The 6,834-nt window shown below is 41.7% G+C and overlaps 1 long non-coding RNA gene across 1 annotated transcript; it reads left to right on the top strand.

The window, feature by feature from the left end:
• Window positions 1–974: 974 nt before the first annotated feature.
• LOC144464212 (uncharacterized) lies at window positions 975–6,248 on the top strand. Its single transcript, XR_013491983.1, has 4 exons — window positions 975–1,073; window positions 1,763–1,879; window positions 2,989–3,076; window positions 6,072–6,248. It is a non-coding gene; the product is annotated as an uncharacterized LOC144464212 (long non-coding RNA).
• Window positions 6,249–6,834: the final 586 nt, after the last annotated feature.

Raw genomic sequence — 6,834 nt, 5'->3', positions numbered from 1 at the left:
GAACATTGGATTAAGCCAGGATAAAAAATATTGTATAATTTTGTTGACATATTAGAATCAAAGGTTTTTTACAGTGGGGATTTTGGTTATCTTTTTTTTTATCAATCTGAAAATACTGCCAACAACAATAAAAAAAATGCCATGTTTTTTTTTTTTTTTAAATAAAATGTTATCACCTTCAAAATATAGATAGGAATAAGACTATACTAGTTTGGTGTGTAAGCTGTAACGTTACTTCTGAAGTGAGAAAAACTCATTTTAAGAATTTGGAGCTTGAAAATTAGTATTTAATTTATTAAAAGTATTGTAAAATTCCATAAATGTATAGACAACAAATAAAACACTACAGTAAAAAAAACAAAACTACTTACTCAGGTGTGGCGTTCAGGCACTTCATCCACCACTAGCTAAGCTGCCACCAGGTGCAGACGTTACCTGTTAACGTTGGCATAACGGCTGCATATCCTTAGAGACCGTTGATAAACGTTTTATATTACAACGGGAAGGAATTGCTTCGAGGCTACAGGTAAACGTCAATTTAATGTTATCAACTGCTCGTTAAAAGCGGTTAAGGTCAATGCTTATAAGTCTTTCAGTTATTTTTTCCCGGTAGACTAACGTTAAACATGTTCCGGTCATAGATATCAAGCTAAGCTATTAGTTAATTAGCTATTGGCTAACGTCGGTTAATAGCTTAGCTAATAGCTTAATTTAGCCGACGGTTAAGTTAATGTTGGGACATTCTCAGGCAACTAGCGAACGTAATACTCACTATTCCTGCCTTAAATGTACGTTAATTGTTAGCTAAAAATATAAATTTATATTCCTTTGTACTCAATGTGTTTATTCCACTAACGTAACAGGTGTGTTGCTATTGCATTGCATGTGTTCATAAGTTGTTTGAATCTCCCAACTTAAACTTTGTAATTTGACCTTTATTCCACTAGATGGCGGCAGATAATAACTTCCAAGTCAGCACTGGCTTGATTCTTTAGGGTAACAAGTGTGTTTATGCCCTCAGTGATGTCTGAAGGCTGCTCTACACAGAGATGATGACCTACGACTGCACTGTGGTAAAAGCATACAATAACTGCCAAACAAGGCCACAGATGTGTTTAGCTTAAACGTAGTGCAGGTTCTTGCTGCATGCTTCCTCACACTCCACATGAAGGGTAATTTGGAAACTATACTGTAATTTGGGAGACTTACAAAACCTGAAATGTATACATGTTTGACATGGTTGTCTACAGCTACTACAGATATATTTGCTTTTTATTCAGCCATATTGTCTCTGTTAGGGTTGCAAAGGTATGAGATTTTCTGTTTTAGAAAATATCATGGTTTCATGTTGTGTGCCACAATATTTCACAATTATTATTATTTTTTATTATTAGTTACAGTGATCCTTAAAGGCATGAAAACAGGGATGTTTTGGTTGAACACATGCAGGCAGTGGAGGGGGAAAATAGATGTGCGCAGATGACATTCTCTATCCAGTTGCCTTTTTTTGTTCAATACTGTAGGCAAGCAAATATACACATTATGATAACCGTCCATTTTTATATCATGGTATATGATTTCAGCTGCAGCCCTGGTGTCAATTAAGTCAATCCGGATTGGGGTTAAAATGTCAGCAAGGCTGACTGATGTCTGTTTGTGTGAAGCACCCTTTCCTCAAAACTAACTCATAAACAACCAGAATACGTCAAAAGCACCGGTCAGAGATCCTCAGGGGGATAAATAATCTCCTTTTCTTCTCCAGGGGAGCATGCCAGATTCTGTACAGCCTTGAAGATGAAGATAAAGATGACAGAAATAAATTATAAACAAGGAAGGAGACCATTAAAGCTATCTCCAGACCCCTGCAGTGCAAACAACGGTGGGTACTCGCACAGCCTTATACCTGGACTCATGTGCGGACACAACAGTGCACAATTCACTTGACTTACATCTTTCCCACACCCCACAGTTCTCCATAAGCCACCTCATTCACCTACTTCTAAGAAGCGAATCAAGCTGAAATCCAACAAAGTTGTTTATATCCCAGAGGATTTTCCAAGGAAATCTTCTGGCTGCTGGATAATGTCTAGCTGGTAGCCTATCAAGATTAGAACAATTATTCTATCAGGCTAACACACCCATTTGTCTTTTAGATGATCCAGATGCCAGAAAAGTTTATGACTAACAGCCAAGCAAAACAAAGATGACTCCAAACATGCTTGCAGTTCAGAGGAGCTGTTCACTGCAGCTGTATCCTGAATGGGCTACAATATGCATGTGACATTAATTAATGCATTTATTGTGCCATTTCAATTACACAAAAAATGTGTTTATTTTTCAGCAGCAACCAAGGGCACATTCAGGTGCTCTCGGGCGCAATTAATCTTTTAGTAGTCTCCTCTGCAAGGCAATGTTGAGGGTTCAGTGCCTTTTCAGCATTGCTTATAGCTGCAGCGTCCCAAATGATGACATTTACGGAGCAATTTCCCTTATTTAACTTTGCACTTTGGACATTGCCCATGTCAACAACATTCAGCATTTAATGTCACTAAATTAAACACACTTGCGCATAAAATCGCAGCACTTACGGCTCCTGCAGTGGAGCTCACCCAGCTCATGTATTACACTCACACAATATTCATTTAGGGGCCAGAAGGAACTTTTTAGGGTGCAAAATGTACTGAAAGGCTGCTGGCACAGATTGTAGGACAGCTCTGGCTCTGGAAGCGATTAGCCCTCAAAGCTTGGGTGAGTATATTGCAGAGAGACAAGGGCGGGTGGGAGTTGTATCGTGTGTGTGAGTGTGAGAGGGACATGGAGAAAGAACTTGTGTGTGTGTTTTTTGAGAGAGGGAGATTGGGGCAGTTCTGTTATGCAAGCAGTTCTCAGTATGCATGTAGATTGGAAGATGTGTGGCTCCTGTGGTTGGCTGTCCCCTGTGTCACTGCCTTTAAAAAACAGTTGCCAAGAGAAATGTCTTCTTTACAGGCTTTGGCTGCCAGATGCTGGGGATAATGGATAGGACTGCAGAAGGAAAGATGGAGAGGTGTGTGCAGCCAGCCACACAGACATGCAAGTGAGCACATGAGCATTAGCACACACACACACACACACACACATTTGCACACTTTGTGGGCAGGGGATCACCATAATGCTGAAGTAAGGCGTGAATAATTCATCTTTAAGTCACTGTTGTACAACTGCCACACACACACACACACACACACACAGTGACACACAGGGGAAGTATTAGGCCTACTAAGTCATGTCACACTAAGTCGCCATGAATGAGCATATGGTTTGGGCATGCTTACAGATTCCAGAGGTGCCACATTTTGTAGATGTGTGCAGGAGCTGTTGGGAGGGAATAGTTGTGTGTCTGTGCAGCTGTGAACCAACACATGGGGCGCCAGTGTGTGAATGCGATAGTGTGTCTGTGAGCGGGATAGCCAGTGACACAGGAATGTGTCATAGTTCCTGCAAGCCACTCAGCTCCTAAACTGCAGCAAATAAACATTCCTCTACTGCTGTGTCAGTGCTGAGCCCTCGCCCACTGTCGCTGTAAAACACAGCTTGTAATTAAAACCAAAAACTGAGCATTTCTCCTTTTGTTTCCAAAAGTATTACTAGTTTAGAGATAATGGCCCCATGCCTTCAGAAATTTCTCAGTACTGTTTATTGACTCAAAGATGGCTTGTTGTGGTCCAGATGATGCCGAGGTGGGACAACTGATAATAAAACCGTCAGAACCATCTTTATTGGTTAAGTGCGGTTACAGTAATTCTGATTTGCTGTGGTTGGTCATATTTCACTGTGTAGCACAAATGATCTCACATCCATGCAAGAAAAACAGCTATATAGCACTACACAGAAACATCATAGATTCAAACCTAAAGTCAGACAGATACAGATACATTTGGACGAAGAGGAGTGTTAACATTCAATATTGCCAGACACATATTGCTGTAATTTATCACTGACTCGTCTGGTTGATTTGAATAAATGCAGGCTTCATCCCTGCTGACAGGTGAAATGATGCGCAGGCTTATGTTGTGTCACATAGATTCCACCACAGTTTGGGCTCGTATTTTATTTGGATCTCAGAGCTGAAACGTTGTCGTGCTGTACCCATACATTGTCAGATGTCTGTAAACATATTCTACTGTTGGTTGTCCTTGCCGAACGTCTCTCCCTGTCATTACAGCTCTGTTTACAGGAAGACTAACAGTGTTTGCTAGCACGTGATCTCCCCCAGAATATACAGTGGTTTAAAGTCGCACTCTGACGCACAGTTTTCCACCTAAAACACTTAATCCCAATGGAACCAATTCTGACATGTCACTTTATCTGTTTGTTGTCTCTAGTCTGGTTTTGCCAGGTTAACATTCACAGACGTATGATTAGGGATTTTAACCCTTTGTTGGATAACTACTGCCTGTGCATTCCTTTTTTTGACAAATAGTACTTGAAGGTCCAGTGTGTAGTATTCAGGGGGATGTATTGGCAGAAATGGAATATATATGATAAATTATTTAGTGTATAACCACCTGAAAATAGGAATCATTGAGTTTTTGTTACCTCAGAATGAGCTGTTACCTACATAGAGAGCGGGTTCTCATTCACAGAGTCCGTCATGTTCTAGAGAAGGCCATTTGTGTTTTCACATCACCCACCATAGTTAGCAGCCTCTCCACAACGGTTTAAATCAAGTAGTCAGTTTGTTGTGAAGATAAAGAGACCTTTGTGGATAATTTGGGCTCCCCATAAAAAGTCTGGATCTTAAGTTATCATAAAAAAAAAGTGAACACACATAAGCAGATGCTGGGCTAGCATTCCATCTACAATGAGCTGAACAGCATCGGATAAACACTAACTGACGTGAAGCTGTTTTATTCAATGTTTTTACTGGTTTTAATCACCTGGTCCATTTGTTTTGAAGAGGAAGAGACCTCTGCGGATAATTTGGCTCCTGATAAAAACCTCCTGAATTAAGAACACTGAAGGGATCCTAACTTTGAGTCCACACTTGGAACATGGGATAAGTTTCGGCTGGTTGCAATCTGCAATTCTCACCACTAGATGCCACTAAATCCTACGCACTGTTCCTTTAAGAAGTTTGCTGAAATGTTCATTGTAAAATTGTTCATGATGAGCCTGACTATGACCATGTAAAATTTACTGTCTCACTCCAAACATCATCTGACCTGGTCTGACCACAGCTGTGGCTGAAGTGTCAAGAAAGAGGGCAATTACAACAAATGATGCAGGAAAACATTTTAGTGCTGACAGGAAAAGAATGGCGCATGCAGTTTTAAAAGTTACATGCACCAGTGCACATACTCAGAAAAAAGTATTTTGATCCCCGATGGTGATGAGGTGTTTATCTCAGCAGTCTTGAGGTTGAGAGTATTTAATATCAACAAAGAAAGGGCCAGCAGAGAAAAGGGCCATCACGCCAAAACAATCACGATGTCATGCTGTGTATGTGCAGAAGGTGAAGAGTGTTGATAACTCGAAATATATTATCACCCCATGCCGGTTCACTCATGCCTATGTGTGTTCACACACAGGAGGCTCCTACTCACGACATCTTTATGTGAAGAGTGCTGGCATATCCCAAACGCACACACGCACAAACACCGCAAAGTTAAATCCCTCCCACCTTAACTGCAGGGCTCGCTCTCCATCTCGCTCCACAGGGGCACAGAGCCTGACCACAGACATCATACTGATTGCTCACCATGGTCGAGTGGTCTGTCCACATTCCCACCCTGATTCACTATGTGCAGAAAACCCAACAACGGAAAACAGTGGTTTGAGAGTGTCTGGAGGTTTGCGGACAGCAGTGAGTGTCCACTGTGTCTCTCCTAAATCTATCCTCCTCTCATCCCCTTCGACTGCCCTGCTGCATACCCCGGGAACATGGGAACAGTTGAGGGCAGACCCAAACTGATGTGTGTGGAATGTTTTGGAATCGAAACGAGAGGATTAAAAAAAAGAGAGGACACTTGAGTGCATGTGTCTGCTCGCTGGGATGAATGTAACCTCCTTCCTTCTCTCCTGTGTGACAGGTTGTGGAAGGCCGGTAGATGATGAAGTGATGGAGATGTTAGGAGGCCACGGCCATTGTGATGCTGGGTGGCTGTTACTCTGGAACTGCCATCTGCCGAAAAGGTCAGTTGCTAGGGGACGATTCTCCTGGACCGTGTCTGCCTCCCAGCTGCCATCCACACACCCACACAAACTGGATTGAGTATGCACACAGACTCTCACACACATATACACACTTGCACACTCACGCTCTTTTCATTCTTTGCTACAAATCTGAATTGAATTTGAGTGAATCTGACCCACAGTATTGACCGCTATTAATCCACTCTGTAGTTTTCTGTAACTTTAGGTGAAGTTTAGTTGATTAAAATTCTTTATACGATATGTGTGTGATGAGGCTGTAAATGCATGTCTTAATACATAATAGCCCTGTGGTCACTTAATGGTACCAAACAAATGCTTCTGATTATTACATGAGCAGTGTGAGGGTGTTCCCGTCATAACAATGCCCTAATTAATTGGAGCTCAGCCCATAATCGAATGCCAGGATTACAATGAAATGTCGAGGCAGCACGGAAATCAAATCAGTATTGTGCGCCAGATCCAAGCCGTGCCACATTGTCCATCACAACCACAGCGAGCAGCCTATCATTCAGTGCGGTGACCCAAACCCAATTCTAAATTCCTTATCATACGCCCTTCAAATTAAAGCCAACTCCACCCAACGGGCAAACATTTTTCCACAATTTAGCAGGAATTTTAATATGAAGCTGCTGTGCATTC

This window comes from Epinephelus lanceolatus, chromosome 8 (assembly GCF_041903045.1).
Source record: "Epinephelus lanceolatus isolate andai-2023 chromosome 8, ASM4190304v1, whole genome shotgun sequence".
NCBI lineage: Eukaryota > Metazoa > Chordata > Actinopteri > Perciformes > Serranidae > Epinephelus > Epinephelus lanceolatus.
This window is presented reverse-complemented; position numbering and strand designations above follow the sequence as displayed.